Source organism: Saccostrea cucullata, unplaced genomic scaffold (assembly GCF_032062105.1).
Source record: "Saccostrea cucullata isolate Sc308-1 unplaced genomic scaffold, CSIRO_AGI_Scuc_v1 ctg7306, whole genome shotgun sequence".
NCBI classification, from domain to species: domain Eukaryota; kingdom Metazoa; phylum Mollusca; class Bivalvia; order Ostreida; family Ostreidae; genus Saccostrea; species Saccostrea cuccullata.
In genome coordinates this window covers 1-18,609 of record NW_026927843.1, presented here as the reverse complement: position 1 = coordinate 18,609, position 18,609 = coordinate 1, and the positions used below count along the sequence as shown (strand labels likewise).

The 18,609-nt window shown below is 32.2% G+C and overlaps 2 long non-coding RNA genes across 3 annotated transcripts; one reads left to right on the top strand and one right to left on the bottom strand.

Annotated features, from left to right (window-relative positions):
* The first annotated feature begins 558 nt into the window (after positions 1-558).
* Positions 559-5,409, top strand: LOC134275647 (uncharacterized). 2 transcript variants are annotated; one of them, XR_009993868.1, is made up of 3 exons: positions 559-628; positions 5,183-5,298; positions 5,389-5,409. It is a non-coding gene; the product is annotated as an uncharacterized LOC134275647 (long non-coding RNA). The 2 variants fall into 2 exon arrangements; XR_009993867.1 differs by lacking the exon at positions 559-628 and adding an exon at positions 3,906-3,989.
* Positions 5,410-13,608: 8,199 nt separating this feature from the next.
* On the bottom strand, positions 13,609-17,398 carry LOC134275646 (uncharacterized). Its single transcript, XR_009993866.1, has 3 exons — positions 17,332-17,398; positions 14,835-15,107; positions 13,609-13,694 (listed from the first exon to the last, which is right to left on the bottom strand). It is a non-coding gene; the product is annotated as an uncharacterized LOC134275646 (long non-coding RNA).
* Positions 17,399-18,609: the final 1,211 nt, after the last annotated feature.

Genomic DNA, 18,609 nt, shown 5'->3' with positions numbered 1-18,609 from the left:
TAACAACGTGACGTAACAACTGTGTGAAAAACCATGTGAGCTTAAAAAGTGCGTTGAGCTGTATATAACATATATAAGGTGACCTGAGGTCTCGTATTGATATCGATGAATTTACTTTTGTGCCTTTAATGCCTGAAGAGCTCCTAAAATGTTTTATTACTAAGCAAAATGACGAAGTATTTGCGAGGGACCCTCGATCCTAGTTGAGCGTACGTTTTATCCTTCTGCCAAGCGTTTAGCAAAACCGGTAGGGGACTAATAACAGAAGTATTTTCTTAAACCCCAACATTAAAGTTGAAATAGTTCCACTGATAAGCTTTCATATGAATCACCACCCTCTATAGCTATTTAGGCAGATTTTTAAAAAAATATAATAAAATTTAAAAGCTACAGATTTTGACCCATCATTTTGGCTACCCAGAACAGAATTCTATCTTTGTAAATGCTCCTTGTCTGAAGTTCTGAAGTACTTAGGATATTGAGAGGTTGAAACTTATCTTATCTTTGGGTCTGAATTTTACAGGTATAAAAGGCTACATTATGTAAGATTTTATTTTTGTTGCCGCCATGATGACACGCAAAAGTATTTGCTATTTATTCGCTGCATCATTCGTATGCTTTATTGGAGGTAAGTAGCCATCCATATAAGCAGAATTGGGGCGAGGCGAAATGTTCTTTCAAATTAAATTATTACAATTAACAATTTTTGACTTATTGACATAATCATAAACAATGTATAAGAAAACTTAAGGTAAGATTCTTTCTTGGTTTCTGACTAGATGAAATATTCAAAGTACATTTGCTTATATGTCGTATATATTTAAGTTTAAGATATTTAAAAGACCATATTTTTCTTTCCTCATCACAATTGTACAACTTTAAGTAGAAATGGCAAGCCGCGTTTGAAAACTAGCAGGGACTATATTTTTGGCGGAATGGTGGCGTATGAAAATTTCTTTCCTGCCTCTCAAAATTATCTCCATTTAGTCATAATTTTTACACAATCAAAGACTTGAAGAACTTTTTCAAATGTAAGTTTAATTTTAAAATAATAAGGGACTAAAATTCCTAAATACAGTATATCAAATAAATATGATTTTTCAAACTTATTAGAATTATGCTAGCTTTTATAAGCTTTATATCTAAATATAATATAGATTTGAGCCCAAAATCCGTAAAAAGTATTTTTTGTCTCTTAGTAAACTATCAAAACTTTTGTTTTTGTATCATTTAGTATCATTATTTGACAAATTTACCATATGTGAAATTCAAATATAGGAAGCATATAAAAATAACTAAAAGATCATTACTTATTTACTAAAATTTAAGAAAAGTAGAACATTAGGATTAGCCAATATATATTGTAGTTAAATTATTTATGTCAATTTGGTAATATCATCTTATAAGCCCTTTATGGTAGTATATTTTTAATGCAAAAAGAAAAATTCAATCTTTTGAAATACAAATAGGAATCACTTAATATATAATTATTATTAATGTCCAGGAAAAAGGTAATGACCTTGACCTGACCATGCCTTTATTATAAAACGGTCAAATTTAATTTCACTGATACCATCACTTTTGAATTTGAGAAAAATAGTAAATATTTCTTTGGCAAACAAACACAGAAAAATCATCAGCATGAAAAGTGCCAGATGTTTATTGAAACTTCTTTTTAGAAAATTAACAAAACTGCATTATAAAGAAAAAAAATTAAGAAATAACACATATAGCATTACCCACAAAAATTTCATGATAATAGGTATGTCTTATCTCTTTCTAAAAATAGATCTTATTCCCAGTACTAGTATTCAGTCAAAAATACGCTCAACAAATTCAATCGATTCAAATACTAGTATTCTGTAACACATTTATATCGCGTTTCGAAAAAAAAGCATTTGAACAGCGCTATTTTTTCTTAAAACTACCTTTAGCTTGTGCTACAATACGCTTAAGTTGTTTTTAAAAATTGTCATAAGCGTACAGAATTTTCCGAGTGCAATTGCCAGTTGATAGAGGTTTCATGCGTAAATACTGTAAATGTATTATGTTTAGCGTGTACGGAAATTAAGTTTTGAAGAAGTTAGCGTGGATTTGATTTAGCGCATTTCCAATAGTTCTTATTTACGTATATAAGTACAAAACATTTAGCGTTGTACTTGAATTAGCATAAGTGTCTTTCCGCCAAAAGCGCTGAAAAGAATACACAGTCAAATGTAAAACGTTTAAAGTATACTGGGGGATTTTAGGGGTTGTGCCCCACCACCCCTGTATTTTTAGGTCACCTGAGTAAAATTTTATAGCCCCGGGGTCAGGGCTTCTCGTGCTAGGGCGGGGATATACAGATTATGTAGTGAAATGCATTTTTTCTTTGAAAATCTTCTCTATTCCTGGGCATGAAAAAAATAACCAAGTTCATAAATCATAATTATGTTTAATAAGACTGCCTCTTTCAAAATTGTGAATTTCATGGCCCCATGGACAGGTGTTCTTTGTTAGGAAGAGGCTCTATATATTATATGGTGAAAATGCAATATATCTTTGAAAAATTTCTTCTCTTTTCCCGGATATTAAACAAACTTATTAAGTAAATAGTTATGATGAGTCTGTTCCAAATTATGAAATTCATGGCCCCTGGGTTAGGGGTTCTGGTGTTAGGATAGGGCTCTAATGATAATATAGTGAAATTACTACAGTGTATAATTCTTTTAAAATCTTCTTATCTGCTCCTGAGTATTAAATAAACTAACCAAGTACATAGTTATGTTGAATAAGACTGCTTTTACCAAAATTATGAATTTCATAGTCCCAGGGTCAGGGGTTCTGGTAGTAGGGTTGGGCTTTATTGAATATATAGTGAAAATGCATAAATTCTTTAAAAAATTTCTCTGCTCCTGGGTATTAAACCAATGAACTATTTACATACTTATGTTGGGGAAGGATACCTCTTCTAAAATTGTGAATTTCAGGGCCCTTGGGTCAGGGTCTCTGGTGTTAAGGTAGGGCTCTAATAATTATATATAGTGAAAATGCATTATTTCTTTGAAAATATTTACCTTTGTTCCTGGGTATTATGCCAATGATCTAAGTACATGTACATATTTATGATGGTAAGAAAGGTACCTCCTCCAAAATGGCCAATGTCAGGGCCCCTTGGTCAGGGACTGGGTGGTGGTTGTTACATATTCTGAAAATAAATTAATGCTTTGAAATCTGTTCTTTGGTATTAATCAAGCATTTATGACGAAATAAAATCTTTGATAAAATTTCCAAAATTTTAAGATATGTGACCCCAGGGTCAGTGGTTCCTGTGGGTTTTGGTGCACAACGTGTTATAAAGTGAAATGCATTTTCTCTTTGTTACTATATCTACCTCTGGGTATTCAGAAACCAAGGTAAGCATACTAACTGTATAGTTATGATAAGCAATGGTGCCTCTCTCAAAATTGTGAGTTTCATGGCCTCTGGTTTAAAACACGAACTAAATTCAAATATTAGAAAGTTGTTACATGATACGCAAGTGATCTATAAGGCCCAAGGGCCTCTTGTTACAAACATGAAATTCATTAAAGACAAATAATGTCTCTCAGGTCTTTGCACAAATTAAAATATATGTGAGACAAGATGAATTTAGTATGCCTCACTCAAGCAAAAGACGTCTTCTTAAAAGATGTCTTCTTGCCTAAAAGCTTTAACCACGAACCAGGAAATAAATTATAGCTTACAGGTTTGCACATATATGGAAAATGCAGATTATGTTTACTGTAATAAAGCAATAAGCAAAAAACCCATTCTTTTTTTTTGTATGTGAGGCTGGGTGTGTTTGTGTATGGACACTTCTGTCTTAAACTAAAATCTCAAGTCAATTACTTAATTCTGTTCCAGGCATTTTTGCTGACAACCTGTTCCAATGCATCTGTTTCTATCTGTATTGAAAAAATGAAGAATGCAATAAAGGAAAATCCTTCTGAACTTGACGCTATATGCAAGTAAGTCATATAACGTATTGAAAGATCAAATCCTGCTCAAAATTTCAACAAAAAATTGTTCTAATCATAATTAATAAAATTCTGACAATGATTTTTATTAAAGAAAAAAAAAATATACAACTGATAGATGAATTATACATGTATATGATATTTGATAAATTTATAGTTTTAACATTCTAAATAAAAGAGAAAAAGTTTGAAATTTGTAGAAGACTAACATAACAAGGTGCAAATGTTTATAGCCAATTAAAATCAAAGTACTAAGAAGTACAGAGAGCCGGGCTCATTTACAGAGTAGAATGGATTTCTTAGATGAATCACGTTTATATTCTGATGAAAAAAATTATTTTAAAACTATCAATAAAAATGATAAGACACTGACAGTGAGTTTTTCAATCCTCGGTCCAATTTTGTCAGAATGACCGAATTAATCTGGTACCGCAGCTGAATGTAAACAAACAGGCCAGTCTGGTTCCCTCTCCTGCTTTACCTCGTATGTGTAGAGTACTACGGTAACTGACTGATTATCAAAAATCCTTACGCTAATGAACTATGTTCTTTGACTTATGAAGTTTTGAAAGTCATTACTACTAATGTTTATTTTATATAGATAAAACTTCGCTTTATTTTTGTTGCTTTATTTAGCGTTTGTATTATCTCAAAAGCAGTTGAGAGTAATAACTATATTTTTGCACGTAACTTTAAAATGGCGACTATGGGGTCAACATCCTGCCTTGAACAGGATCACATAAGCCGGCAATTGCTCTTTGAGCAATAAGCCCGGCTAAAAAACTATTAAGAAATAGAAGTTATATTTTTGTTCTAAATTGATTTTGATGAATTTATTTAATAATAGTTTACAGTACCTTAAAACTACATTAGACAAAATATCGAACATGATATCGTTGAATTCTTTGAAAAAGTATCTCTTGCATCATAGAGCTGTTCCACCTTAAACTATAAATAAGATTGATATTCAAAGAACTCTTAAAATATTGCCAACTCTATACACTATCAAATACATGTTATATGGCATTCATAATATAGAAATATTCAAACTACTAAGAATCACAGATACCGTCCTTTGAAAAAAAAAACCGTAATATACGATACTATAAATACAAAGATAAGATTTATTTAATACAAAATATTTCGAATATTGACGTTTAATCAGATATAATTTCTTTTCCTAGGAAATCATATGAAGTTATTGCATGTGTTGACAAAGTTGCTACAGCATGCAAAAATATTCCTGTGGAATTAAACATCTTCTATGTTAAAGATCAGATGAAAAAGCATGGCTGCAAAGGTACATCTTCTGTAATAGTTGCATGATTTATTTATCAACCTAACTTTATCGAGCATTTCATTGGAATATTTCTTTTTTATTCCTTTCTAGATTCCTCAGCAGGTTGCAGAACAATGACGATGGATGTTCCTTGGCTTATTTTTTGCATTATTAGTGCATTGTTTAGAGCGATATTATGATAATGTGTAAAATGAAACACTTTTCTCAAATACAAGACATTTTTTGCACTTTCTGTTAATAAAGTTGAATATGAAAAAATAACAGTGTAAGTATTTTAATTTGCATATTAATGAGTATAAACAGAATCGAATTGCTTTCAAGATATTAAATCTCAGAAACTGTGTTTTAAAGGTCCATGAGAGAGAGAGAGAGAGAGAGAGAGAGAGAGAGAGAGAGAGAGAGAGAGAGAGAGAGTAACAAGATCTCTTTAGGAAACTCTTAATTGTCTTAGAAAAATGGTTACAGTATAGTATACGCATGAGAGACTATCATTTGGCTCCCAGGGTTAAACTCAAAATTCTTAATTACACATCTACAGACATCTCAAAGCATCTTGCAAAAGATGAAAAGGATGCTTAAAATGTATAGGAGTACAAGGAACTAGTTTACAATAAAATGAAAAACGTTATTTTTCGTTCCCCAATTTGCCCCCGAGGTGAAATGTAAAAATGACTAATCTCAAAAAATCTATAAGCTATAAAATTCATTTAATATTTATATTTGATAAAAAAATAAGATGATTTCGTGGTTTCAGATATTTGTAATAAAACATTTTACTAGAGGATATAATTTTTTTAGGAATCTAAATAGACTCTGTTTATTTTGTTTGATCTTGTGATAAACCCTCCATTTCTGGATGTGTACTTGACAATGCAAACAACTTTATCTCTAAGGAAACAACTATAATATGGGTATTTAATTTTTTTTTGTAATTTGTTAAATCCAGGGCTTCAATGGCTTGATAAGAATCATACCCTGATGATCGGTATTCTCTTATTGTACAATTGTATCGATGACAGGTTTGTTTCGAAATCTTTCTCACTTCCGTCTTTCTAAAGCAAAAACTGGTAAAACACTATGAAGCATACATAGACTCAATAGACAAATCTTTTAGAAAACGTGATTTTAATTTTGGTATGTTTAACCAACGCCAGTATTTGACATTACGCATATTCCAGAAACAAGTAAATTTATCAAAATGAAATCAGATTTCCCCGCCTTCAAAAATTTTTTTAAAAAATGTCACCAGTCCTTATTATGAGTATTGAGGGGACAAAAGCATAAAGTTCATTATCTATTTTACTATTTAAATCAAACTAAAAAAAAATAAAAATACTGAAAAGCCTACAATGTATCTAATCAAGAATTCGAGTGTCAACTGACAATAAAAATAAGCTTATTTGATCTGAAGTGTCATATGTGCTTTTCTGATCAAAGAGTGGTCGGCGTTTCTTTGTTTGTTTGTTTTTTGTTGTTGTTGTTTTTGTTTTTGTTTTTTTTTTGTTTTTTTAATTGGCTTTCACAAGTATACAAAGCAAACAATATATATAAGCAAAGCATATATATACACATACATATTTGAATTTCTTGATAATGTCATTCTTTTACAACAGTACAAAGTTTACTTGTAAACGTGAAAGTTGTTTTATCTAAAAAAAAAAAAAGGGGGGGGGTCAGCAGTACTTAAAAATGCATTCAAATATTTACAATCAACTAATGTAAGTCTTTAGAATTAGCACGTAATTAGATTTCATCATAAAAATACATGTAGATTTTTTTTTTCAAAGTACATCACAGATTTTTTGCCAGTGCCTTTCATATTCCATATATCTACAACTTTGTAATAACAAAGCCTTTTCTATAAAAATTCTCTCTATAATCCTCTTTATTAGGATATCAATACTTAATTTTGGAACACTTTTATATTCAATAGCAAAAATAAATTGTTTTACAATAAGTATTATCAAGTTTTGTAATTTACATATATTCCTGTTCTCATATTTACCAAAAAGTATTACTTGTTTGTCAAAACTACAATGAATCTCAAATTTTTTCCAAAACCCATTCTTCAATCCTACACCATATTACTTTAAAACATTCTACAAACAAGTGGTCAATTGTTTCTATGTCACTTAAACAAAATGTACAGGCTGGTGAATCAATCAACTTCAATCTAAAAAGATAATAATTTGTTGGAATAATTCTGTGTAATATTTGAAATTGGAGCCAATGAAATTTGGATTCCTGAGTAACTTTGAAAGGACGTTCAAATATTTTATTCCAATCTGCTTCATCAAAGAAAACATTATTTTCATTCCATTTTAAAAGAGAACTGATTGGCTCTCTCTTATTATTCATAAATATTTCATACATATCTTTACATCCTTTATTATTTCTATAAAATATGAGAGTTGAATTTGGAATATTTGGTCCAATAATCTTTAATCTTTTAATGTCCTCTATTCTTGCATACTTCAGTCTTTTTAATATACTGTAAATCACTTTTTATTCGCAATTTTTTTCGCGTAATTACGTAAGACGGTATGCTCGCAAAAATTTCATTCTCGCGTATAATAGAATTCCTTAATATTATATGGAGCAATGACCACAATTTGTGAAAATTTTGTCACGCTAATAAAGAGTCAATGACTATCTCGCTAAAATAAGGTGTCGCAAAAATAAAGTGATGTACAGTAGCCCTCTTAAGACCATTATATACTTAACAAAATTTGTTTTCACTTTTAAGTTTACTATGGTATCAAATTAAGCTTAAAAGTTACCATCATTATCAAAAAGGTCATTTAAAAAGACAAAGCCTTCATCAAAATAGCTTTTCCAGAAAAAAAGATTTTCTGTTAATCATTACGTGTGGGTTATTCCATATATATTTTGATAACACATGTTTGTTTTCTTGGTTTATATTTATAAGTCTTACCCAGGAATTAAGGACCTCTTTCCAAAAATTATTTGTTAAATTCTTTGTTAAATTTAGAATGTAATCTGAGCCCTTATCCACAAGCTTTCAATGTCTGTTTTTAGTTCAGCTTTAAACAACTTTACCCATTTTGCATCTGAGAGTGAATGAGTCTTCTAATCCAACATGATTTAAGTGCAGAAATAAATTCTATGTAATCTACCATTTTCAATCCTCCATATTTATAGTCCTGAATTATAACATTTTTCTTTATCTTATGTATTTTACTATTCCATAAAAAGTGAAACAACTATGTCTCAAACATTTTTAGAAATTCGGATTTAGGATTTGGTAATGTAAGAATCAGATGATTTAGTTTAGGTATAATAAGAGTTTTCATTACTGTTAATCTGCCAGTTGGGATAAGTTTCCTCATACTCTAACTGCATAGCAGTTTTTTGATATCATTTAATTTTGACATGTACTGTCTGTACTGTCTGTCCTTTTCAAAAATGAAATGTTTTTAAATTAGTTTAAATTACGTTTATTGTAAAACTCTTAACAACTTTAATTAATTATCTACATGTTCCTATTCAAAATCACATCAGTCAAAAAATATGTCCCATATTCATTCACATATTCAATAGATTTTTTCTATTCATGTCAGAGCGAAAACTTACAGATACTTAAAAAAATACAATGTTGAAAATTTCCCACAAGAGTACTAATAATACTATCTAATTTAGATTATCTAGTACATGTTGATCTATTTCAAAACCCTCCCACCAGATTTTTTAAAAAATGAACTTTAGGAAATTTTAAAAAAATCAGATTCATGAGTTGCAATAAGGCCCAGCCTCTCAGTACCATAAAAAGAGAGAAAATGTTTTATTTGTGTTTCAAGTGCCGGGTAACATATTGCATTTTATAATCACACACACTTTCAAATGCAATAAAACTTAATGAATTTGAACACCTTTTGACCTCATTCTAATGAATTTTTCCATTTAATTTGACAGGCCAATCCCGGTCACGTACCAAAGTGACATTTTTAGCTCACCTAAAGGTCAATGAAATATAGGGGTAAACTCTTAGTAGTCTGCAACCACATTCTATATCCAGAGTTGTCTTCTGCTACCCTCACAACACCTCGTCAACGCTCGTTGTACAAGATTCTTGTACAAAGTGAAGATTCGAAATTAAATGATTATTAATTAATGTAATTATCTTTGAAGATGATAATTCATCATTTATTTTAAATTTATAATCCCTCAAAACGACTTATTTTCAAAGTTTTTAGAGAACTATAAAACTAAAAGTATGAAAATTAAAATCTTAATCTTAAAATCTTAATTAAAAAGCGTTGGCAGAGGTGTATGTGGGGGCGAAGCAGGAACGACAACTCTAGATAGAGAATGGTATCCTAAGAGAACAGAGGAACCCAGTAGGTGACATGTATCATTGCTTATGAAATACTCCCATAATGCTTGTTTAAACACTGAATTGTTTACGGATTTTCCCAGTATATCTCGACCATGCCTGACAAGGAGGTATGACCGGTCGGAAGAGGATGCTTATTCCATCATGGCATCTGATCCTATCTCTGATGGTTTAAAGGTCCGTGTTTGCTCTGCTCCTTCTTTGTAATCTTTAATGGAATTTTGAGCTTGAATACTGTTCGTTAACTCCACATATTTCATGTAAACTACACAGTTATCAGTTATAGTGCTAGGGGTGCTCAAAAGTTCTTGAAGCAACAAATGTTTTATAATGTTTTTCTCCATGTTTGTGGCGGCACAATGTTAAAATGACGTCAATATGTAGGTGATTTGTTACCAAAAATGGTTAACTCTGTTGTACTCGAGCCAAAAAAAAAAGACTTTGAAAGCGTATAGTTTGGAAATTCCTTTGGAGTAGAATATAATAATTTGTACAAGGTTTATAAAGACAAAAAAGTTGCCAGAAGTTTAATCATTAATTGGATTGATTCGTTTTAGTGAAGGAAGGGAACTGCTTAAAATTATAATTTTGTTCTGTAGCCCAGTGAAAGCAGCTAAGCTGGAGAAGAGATGTGTCCTTAGATGAGCAATTTGTTATGAAAAAATCGCCAAATTAATTCTAGCAAAGTAGTTGAATATCTTAAAAATGATAATATTATAATTATTATTTTCCTAAAATCTCGTTTAGACTTTAAACATAAAAGATATGGCAAAAGGAAGGCGCCCATACGTCATCCACATTGGCAGATATATAATTATGCATTGAAATGTGAGGGGACAACTTAAAAATTCAGAATACTGAAACCTACTAGTAATTTTACTTCTTTCACAGAAGTACACTCATGTAATTCAATTACTTTGCGAACTTTTTTGAACACCCCCTTGTTTTGTCTTATACAAACAAACATCACACTTGAAAAAAGAGCTAGTGTTATATAACTTACAGCTGTTGTTTTATGGCTCTCCGGGACTTTCCAGAATTTATTTCTATAAAATGGCAAGTGCAATGGTAATCAAATCATAGTTCATCAACAGAAAATAAGGCGTATACTGATTTGAAATTTAATTAACGAAAAAGCAATCCAGAAAAAACCAAATCATGTTGAAGTTGTTTGCTGTGGTGGTGTTCGGTTTGGTGGTCTTGGTTGACAGCAATGATCTGGTGAAACACAACACCCGTACCCAGCCAGTATGTAAAGAAGTCATCCGCGGAAGAGTTGGACACAAAGAATGTGGGTGGCATGCTGATCTGAGCCAAATTTGGACCAATTCTATCTCCGAGGAAGGAGTCGTGGCGTACCAAATCAGATGGTCCGGTGGGCAATGGTCTGGGTGGTTTGTTCCGGGTGTGAATGATATTGACATTAAATTCAATGTGTACGGCAGATACTGCAAAGATTACCCTGTGAAGAGCAACACACTGAGAAGATGGTGGTCCTATTTTTACGACCACACACACAAGTTCATCATTTGCAAGGACCAAAATAAACAGTGAACAGGGTGGAGGTGAGAACTTCATTAAATGGACAAATCTTTGTGTGCAATGTAACACTTGCAATTTTGTCTATTCCAATGGACTGAGAAATGTAAAGTATCTGTTAATCTATTTGCTTACTTTTATGTTGTTTCACTGTCTTTTCTTGAAGTTTCACCTAATCATGAAATAAGATATTAAACACAATTGTGAGAAATTGGCAGTTTGTTTGCTTTATTTTTGCAGTATCGTAAAATGCAATTCGTTCAAAGCCGTATTACATCATGGTATATTCTTGTATGTAAATGTCCATTCTTCCTTTCAAATAAAGTTGCCTGCGTGGCGCAGTGGTATTTAGAGCATGTGTAATCCAGAAACGAGTCTGACAGTGACGTCACTACTGGATTACATCATAGCAGCCGAAAAATACAACGTACAGATGTTTCTAGACAAGGCGGTGAAATTTTGTGCTAAAACAGTCGCGAGGTATAGGGTAGGGTGGTGTAATTTCGACCACCTGGTTAATTTCGACCGTTCATAAATACCTTAATATAATTTGTTTATGGCGTATAATTGTGTATGTACAATTCTATTATTCAGAAAGAAAACGTATTTTTAATATATTGTGTCCAAAATAATTTTATTTCCAAGAGCGTTATTAAGATCGTTATTGGAAAATTCATCAAAGAATAGGCTTTATCACCCGAAAAATTACAGACGAGTATATTTTTTGCCACTTCGGCGAACCATCACCTCAGAAAAATCTTGTATGGGAAGACAATCAATGGATATCCCTGACGTGACATTTATCAAATATTATTTTGAAAATGAAATTTATACCCTTTTAATTTTAGTAGTTAGTTTTTACAAATTAAATTGCAAATCAGCTGAACAGAAATCGTCCGAAGTTATCCCTGCATGGATACGGCTTCAGTGGGTAACTTCGACCAACGTAAAATGACGCAATTCACTATCTGTCACCACAAAGAATTCATCACCGTCCGGAAAAAAATATTCTGATAAGAATTATGTACATTAATACGTGGTAGAAACTAGTACTATAATAGTGAAAAATCATTTGATTTATTTACGTGCGGTTTAGATACCTGTGTATGTACATTTGTTGGTGCTTTAACCAATTGGCAAATCGGCGTCATGAACATATCTGGTGCACTCGATGTCTTCGAATTAGGTACATTTTGAAAATTGTCATTTTTTGGGTCAGTATTTTTACTCGATCCTTTATTCTGTACAGCAGAAAAAATTTAATTCATATATATTTTTTTCTATATTAGAGCTGACGCCAATTATTTCCTTTGTATTGGCTCATCGGTCGAAAATACCCCGTATGCGGTCGAAATCACCCAACACACATATCGTGTAAATCGAACGCATTTATTTCATATTATGACCAAAAATATATACAAAATCGATGTAATCTGAAAGATTCAGTAAAAGTTGTAGCATAACATAACAGTGACATACTTTAACAAATCTTAAGTACAAAAAATAATCGGTCGAAATTACACCACCCTACCCTAAAGATGTCGATCCTAACGTCGCGGGTGAGAATCCCACTGTGGGACGTGGAGACCGGTTCTTCGGACGAGACCGTATAAACCGAGGTCCCTTGTCGAAGGAGGTGCTGGCACGAAAAAGATCCCCCACTGCTCGATGGCCTAAGTGCCGAGTATAGGACGAAATTTGGCAAGTGGTGGCGTCTCCATATGAGTGAAAAATTCTCGAGAGGGATGTTAAACAACATACAATCAATCAATCCTTTCAAGTATAGTTTCGTAATATTTGATTGGTTTGAAGTTTAGTTACATATCTTTTGGTACTCTAGATCTGCTCCATGAACATTGCAATTTTATATTAACCAGGTCTTGTGGGAATTTAGATTTAAAAAAAAAAATCATTTTTCGATCCCAGTCGTCCCCAGGAAAAATCGGAATTCAAAACCCTACCGCACGTGTACAAATACAAAATATTCTCAATCGCACTCTAAAATATGAGTAGGATATACTGCGAAAAATATCGGAGTTCAGGTCACATGGTTAATTTTGACGGGAAACGTCGCATTTTGAAATCCGCCCAGGATCGAACGTCCTTAAAGACAAAAATTCTACAGGCATAATAGCTCTCAATTATCCACTCATATAATGTGCTCAAATTACATGCATACATGTACAAAAAAAGCTAAGTTGGTTTAAAAGCTGGTTGAGAGATAAAATATACACCAGCTAAAATGTCTCCAGATATTTTGGACACAGACCAATATTTCTTTCTAGTTTCTCATTCATATCAGCAGCTCTGACATGAGAATCATTTGCAGTCAAGTTTATCAAAGTTCAAAGTTTAAATATTCAAATTTAATAAAACACAAGGTACACAGAAATGTAATACAAAAGCTACTCACATGACTGCAAGGGGCTGTAACTCCACCTAAACAAGTCCTAAATCTGGGGCTGATGTCAAAACAGGGTCATCTTATTCAGGTCTCAAAGCCCTGTAACACAAGTCAGGCTATAACGACACTTATCTAGGACAGGTAGATCAAACTATTTAAATTTACAATCAATCTATTATCAAGCTTTACTATGCTGATAAAATTATCTGTATGCTGTTATTTACACACATTCTACAAACTTTGTGACACAGTTTTTTTTCTATTTTCAAAAAGGCTTCTTCAATGTTTTTTATCTTTGCAAGCATTTCAAATGTAACTTTCAAAGCAGGTTGATTTTAAAGAAAGATATTGAATAGTTTCATAGTCAAACTAGATCTCAAATTTAAACTAATGCACATTTCAATGGACTTGAACCATATGCTCATGTCACAAGCTTATGAGAGTTAAGGAAGAAAATATTTTGTGAGCCCAAAATTAAAACAAGAGACTAAAAGGGCTACATTCCAAGCAGGATTTTTTTTTTTCTTTTTGCCTATATTTTTGTAAACTTAGTATATCTGTATAAAACTTAATCAGTTTTCATGCTGGTTAGTGCTATTATTTCAGAATAAAAATCATTAGTCTGACACAGTCTCAAGGCCACGCACTAGTACATATATTTGTACTGTTGTTTGACCTTGATTATTAACCTTGCCCCTAACAGCCCGAGACACTTAAATTTTGTCACGGGCAAACAGATTTGAATGTATTGATGCATGGTTGGAAAATAACAATTTTCCATAAATTAAAATATAGATGTTTAATTAAACTCTCTCAAATCAACTAATATTACTGGGTGCAAAGTGCAATAAGCAAACGGTCAGAATTAATCAACCTGTAGGTACGGGATCAAATATATAGTGAGCTGGCCCCATTCACATTATTGCTAAAATGAACTTATAAAAAAGACAAATATTTTTTTCGAGCTAATACATTTTTGGCAGGGCAGACAACTTTCACTAGCTATCAGCCCCGTATGTCTAGCTTATTTTTACAGTGAGTTTCAAACACTGCCATGACCCCCCCCCCTCTTTGACTGGCACCTTCTGAATCCCCAAGAAGTTAGTACAATGTATAACAAAATTGAATCCACAATAAAGAAGTTTATGCATCTAAAGTTGTAAATATGATTAATTTTTACCTAAGTGTGCTTAACATAAGCAGAGATTTACAAACTTATCAAATCAATTTGAATCATACCTGATCACTAGGGACTCTCCAACCATCTTCTTTTACATCCTGCCTTTGTTGCCTCCATCAGCTGATCAGTGTCCTAGGAGGTCATCAGTCCGGGTACAGGTACAGTGGTCGTGCTGACAAATAAACTATAATCAAACTCTGCTGTCTATACTCACATCACGTAGTTTACAATGGGGAACAGCCAAGTATGTGTTTAGTTCCTAATTGCATGCAGTGCTTAATTGCCATAACAAACATATGGAATGTGTAAACACAAGGCCTAAAGGCCTTAACCTCATGAGCACATTAATTTTTTTACAGAAAAAGTGTCAAAGGCCTTAACTTCATGAGCACATTGAATTTACACTACAGAGGGAAAAGTGTCAAGGGCCTTAACTTCATGAGCACATTGAATTTACACTACAGAGGGAAAAGTGTCAAGGGCCTTAAAGCTGGTTGGCTTGGGTATCGACTTGTGCACATCTCTCCGATGGTAAAGCATATGAGAACACATGGGGTGATCAAGACATTTCAAAACCACAATAAACAACATAATAATCATATTTCTGAATAATTATTAATTTGAATCAAAAGAAAAAAAATGCAAGTTTGGAGGAGAAATTTGGATGCATGAGTACGTGTTTTTACATTGCGTCAATTTATGCAGAATAAACTTGAAATAAAAAGCAGTAAAATCTGCAAACAGATTTTGAAATTATATCATTTGAATGGAGCAAAACAACCAACGTCTTTGATTTGCAGGTCCTATGCAATTGATGCATATCTGAAAACGCGTCGAACGCTGTAAACGTACCCATACCTGGTAATAAGGTTACTGCATCGTTATAACATTGCACAAGTAAGTGATATACACCCTGAATTCCATTTAGAAATATGCATCACAAAAAAGAAATAAACTCAAAAAAGGTCTTTTAAACACACTGTCATTACTCCGTACAGACTAGCACATCAAAACACTTTTCGTGCTGATCATTTCAGGTCAGGGATTACTTAAATTTCCCAAGTGGAAAAAGAAGTTATTTGGTATTTGCGCTGTTGAAAAGGGGGGGGGGGGGGTAACTAAAGTATATTTATAACTGCTTCATAACGTGTAACTGAAAATTGTCTCTCAATAGTTCTAATAAACATTCTATATAGTCTGCAGTTGCTTTGCATCGCAAAATTCTTTTATGAATTTTAACTGATTATTTTAGTACTAATCTCAAATCTAAACCGAGTAGTTTGATATACGGTAATTATTTAGTTCAAGAAATAAAAGCATTTAACCAGAATACAAAAATTTATTTGTACATTCAATAGTGTTCAACACACAGTTTGACCATCCCTGTTTATATTAAAATTTAGTGAATTTTGCATTTTTCAGTAATATGATAATCGAGATGAGCAGTTTGTCAGCGCAATTTTTTTATAAACCGTTAGCAAACAATTTCATGAAACTTTGCAGTATTTAGGACACAATGTGTATAGATGTACATATTACAAGGAAACAGCGCTTCGACTTTTGGGGGAACGTGAGGTATGTGAACTTGCTCACTTTTTCTTCCCGGCATTGTGAATAATATTATAAATCACTTTGAATAAAATTATATTAGGTCTAATAATGCCAATACACAGTATTTATTTGATAATAATTAATCATAAATAAATCCTATCTGTTTCAGACGTTTTTATTAAATTATTTTTATGAGAATGTTAACATGCATGTTACCCCCCCCCCTCCTCCTATCACAGGAAAATATCTTCAAAAGGTGAATGATTCGTAATAATGCATGCTTTATTATAGATTTAATGAAGTTAACATGTACCATGTAATCATAAATTTTATTTACAACATTTACAGACAAGAGTAATGTTAATTTTTGAAAAAATCACTTGCATTTTTTTTTCAATCAACCCTACTGAGCTTTCAACCTTTGATATTTTCCCTGACCAAAATCCAATGGTTTATGGACCACGTGTGTCCAAGCATCTTTTACTGTTGAGTTAGCAATGGATTACACGACTTCCAGTTCAAATTTGAATAAAAGTAAAATGGGTTAATTCCATCGAAGATGTGCACATCCCCATAACGATCAGTATATTCAGGTAAATGTTTTATCACTGCGTTTGACGCGTTTTGATGCATGGGTTTTTCCTGTAAATGATAGATTCCGTGTTAGTGTATTTTCTATATTGCAGCAAATGCATTCAAAAATAATTTAATTCTCGAGATATAGTTCTATTTTTTGTTGAATTCTTTCTTTTCAAACATTTTTTGTTTTTTTTATGGACTTCAAAAACTATGCTATCGGATATGTGTACATGTCGACAGCCAGGCTAGAAAATCACTCAAGTGAAACAGTTCTACAGGGCTATATATAGCAGGTACAGGTGGCCGAAAATCTTGGATAAATATGGCGGAATCGAACAAATATGTCGGACAAGGGCGTACAGGAATGTAGTAAGTCGTACAAAGATGAAAACTGATGCCTTTTTAAGAGTTCATGTCAGCTTTAACTTCATGAGCACATTGAATTTACACTACAGAGGAAAAAGTGTCATATCCATACATTATTTGTAAAATTAAGAGGGCCGACTTTAGTTTCCATTGTGCAATATTTCACGCATCATAGAAAAAAGAAGCGTATTTAGTGTTTTAATGCAACCTTCTTCGCTTAATTATTAAAATTAAACACAATTAAGAAATCATAGGTATAAAAATGTAATTACAATTTGATATAACTGATTTTTTAACCTATTTTGCAATTGATAGGTAGGTTGACGTTGTTGCAGTGTGTTTTTGACGTTATGATAATCTGTAGCTCTTAAAGAAAGGGGCAATGAAAATATTATTAAAGAAAAAGTAATAAACATACGCTTTTGAAATTTAAAACACAGAAATTTGAGAATATCTCCAATATTTTTATTATGTTTTCATGTGAATCCATTGTGTACGTCATAATTTGTAATACTCTATAAAAATAGTAAAATTTGCTAATTTTTTGCATTTTGAGATGCCCCCTCTGGTAACAAGATGGTAGAATTTTGTGTTTCTTACATATATAGTATAATATAGTATTACTCATCAAATATTATAGTTTGTACAAAATGTCTATTGTAGTATTTGTATAATTTGCTTTAAAGTGCTAAAGATTGGCATTTTCCTATATAATCCTATAGTAAATGTACCTGTATTTTGAGACGGTCCCTCAAAAATACCTGGACGGTAGATTTCCCCCAAACTTTGCATGTACACTGAAGTTAATGTAAATTATATATGGTATAAAAATGAAATAAAATATATGTTTAACTCTAATCATATTTATGCTTGCTGGACATAACTTTTATCACCATGTAATATAGAGGGATAACGAACAGTATTTAAGGTCAGAAGTCAATTAAACAATACAACATTGGAGGAGAGCAAACACAGACCTCTAAAACATCAGTAGTGGGATCAGGTGCCACGGAGGAGTGAATATCCCCTGCTGATCGATCACAACCGACGTGTCCTCATTGTCATGATTGGGATATAAAGGAAAATAAATAACATCGCAAAAAATCAGATAGGAAAACACCAATATCAATATTCAAAATGGGTAAAACAATTGATCAACTCTGTTTCAGAAGCCAGATAATATTTAAATTAATATGAAACACTTCTGGTATATTCCCCGCCTGTCTTGCTATCCCTAAATTCTTGCCGTTCAAGATTTTATATAATCTGTAGTGTTTTTAATTTTGCTTTTTTTGCCTCATACGGTATATAAAATTACTACCTTTAGTAATATTTTAT